Raw genomic sequence first — 2,687 nt, forward strand, 5'->3', positions numbered from 1 at the left:
TAAACAAATTATAAGTTCTGTCCTTGAACGCGTATCAATAACTTGGGTTCTGTGGCATAAGGTTGACCTGATTGCTAGTTTTGTGTTTGTAATGCTGTTTCTCGTCAAAGTGATTGCATCAAGTGCTGCGTAATCGCTGATTCCTGTAGCCTGAGCTGTCGCAGCTACAATCTGTTAAGCACAAGGCAGCTAGCTAAGAGTTATTGTCTTCAAGATCAATATCTGCACTTTAAAAACAGCTGTAAAGAGGAACGCGGGCAGGTGTTCCACAAAGCGACGGTACTTCAGAGTTCCCTTGAGTGAAAGGATCGTGCAGCGCACCGCTCTATCTACGAGGAACAGATGTAAAACCTGCTGAAAATGGCAAGAGCTAATCAGCAAGCTGTGGCTAATTTCCTGAATGTCTTCCGTAAATCTCATTAATTTGAACAATTGTGCAAGGAGATTAAAAAAAAAAGAAGAGAGATGCAGTAACGGCCGTACATTCTCCAGCTGTCTGTCTACGGCTAAGTGAGGCCCAGTCAGCATTATTCACCTCCTGGAAGACATCAAACAAGTTGCATGAGGGTTTGAGCAAAGTGGGCGAAGGACTGAACATGACACTTTGTGGCTCTGCAGACAGGCATGCTCGGTGAGCCGACTGTGGAGTCAAGTGCGTCTAAACCCTTGTTAACATCAAGCATGCTATAATTACTGCTTTCAGCGGTTAAGTAAGGAGGTGGTGCTTTAAAGCGTGAAAAGCGGAAACAAAGTGGAGCCAAAAACATCTATTTATGGAGCTAATCATGCTGAGTCAGCATTCACGCTATGGTTTTTATGGTATTTCATACATTTTGTGGCAATCGGATTATTTCTGCACACTCTGCGCTATTTATTTAAATCAAAATGCTCAGCTCGAGCTGGAATAGACTTTTGGTTCTTGTAACTTTTATACTTTTTGAATAATCAACTTTTATTTACAACGGAAAAATAACGTTGTAAATAAAAATTGAAAGAAATCTTTTTAGTTTTTGGCTTTCTCTGAAATTCCTTGTAGCATACTTGACCCTTTTTGCCACTTTTTAGCGTTTAGCTACCGTGTTGCTATATTTAGCTTTAGCTACAAATGACCTAGTTTCAGGATTAGTTATAACTTTGGTCATTTTAGCTGCTGTCTTGCTAATTTTAGCTTTTATCCAGGGTTTTACTACTTTACTTTTTAAGCTACAATTTGCTATATTTAGCATTTAGCTACTGTTTTGATGGTTTTAGCTTTACAGTTTTTTTGATTTTGATCAACTGTTTTGTTAGGTTTAATGTTATTGTTTTGCATAAAATTGACATTTGTTTCTGTTTTGTTAATTTTACCTTTTAGCTACATTATTGTGTTTTTTTTTGTTTTGAGCTAAGGCCTAATTTTAGCTTTCAGCTAAATTTTGATAAATTTTAGGATTTTGCTCTGTTTTTGCCCAATTTAGCCTTCAGTTGATTTAATTCATTCCACTGAACTTATGATTTTGTTAATTTATAGTTCTTAGCTATAGTTGTGCAATTTTTTTTTTAGCTTTAAGCTATAGTTTTGCTCATTTTAACTCTAAATTACAATTTTGCCTATTTTAACCTCGAGAAACAAATTAGCCAATTTTAGCTTTTAGTTATGCTTTGCTCATTTTTGCCTTCAGCTACGATTTTGATCATTTGACCTGCTGTTCAAGTATTTTGACTTTTCACTTTCGGTTTTGCTCATTTGAATTTTTTTAGCTAAAATCTTTTGCACGTTTGAAATTTTAGCTACTGTTTTGCTCATTTAAGCTGCTTGTTTTACCTTTAACAAATCTGTTTCAGCTACTTCACCGTACTCCACTGAAGAGCTTCACGTCGCGTCACCAAACAAAATGCACATTTCTTCAGCTGCTAACGTCAACTTTCAGACATTTATAATCGCCTCGTCACTCAGTCATCCCGGCTCATTTCCTCCCAGCAGGATGTGTTCGACCAAATTGTTGTGATGATAACGCAGCTCTGCTCGCATCTTGCAGAAGGATGAATACACGGTGATTTAAGGCTGCCTTGCTGACTAAAGGGAATTTCTGCTTTTAAATACCGTCCATCGTTGACTGAATCCAGCACAAAGTGCATCCGCAGACACCACAACGGGGAAGAAGGCATCCACCCCTTCCCCACTCTGGCAGCTCTATCAGGCTGACAGGTGGGAAAAGAGTGATGCAGCGTTTTTATGAATGAGCGATGGCCAGATTGGATAGTTCGCTCACAGATCTGCGAGATCCCATTCATATGGCACCCTGCGCCACAGAAGCTGCTGGCAACAAAGATGCCAAGAAAACAACAATTCAAGTGGATTCTGTTTAATCACAGGAACACAAGCTGGCGCTCCGACAGGAAGGCTGCACCGTAATATCTGCAAGCTGATCTGCGATCAGCAGCTCAATTAGGAAGTAATGTCATCACTTTTGGTTTGTTTGTCTCGTGATCACTCCAGAAGAGTCAAAAGTGCCCAGCGACTGGAGGAATTATTCAAATCTGGAATGTTCTCATGCGAAATAAATTACATGTAGTTTTGAGTTAACAAGGAAAAGACTTGTTCTTTTATGTTGGTTCCAATGTTCAGGCCCCAAAATATGCAAATTAAATAAGTTTTGTTGAGTTTGTAGTCACATTACAAAACAAACACAAAAAAAAAAAAAAAA

This window comes from Nematolebias whitei, chromosome 22 (assembly GCF_014905685.2).
Source record: "Nematolebias whitei isolate Nwh7 chromosome 22, NemWhi1, whole genome shotgun sequence".
Taxonomy (NCBI): domain Eukaryota; kingdom Metazoa; phylum Chordata; class Actinopteri; order Cyprinodontiformes; family Rivulidae; genus Nematolebias; species Nematolebias whitei.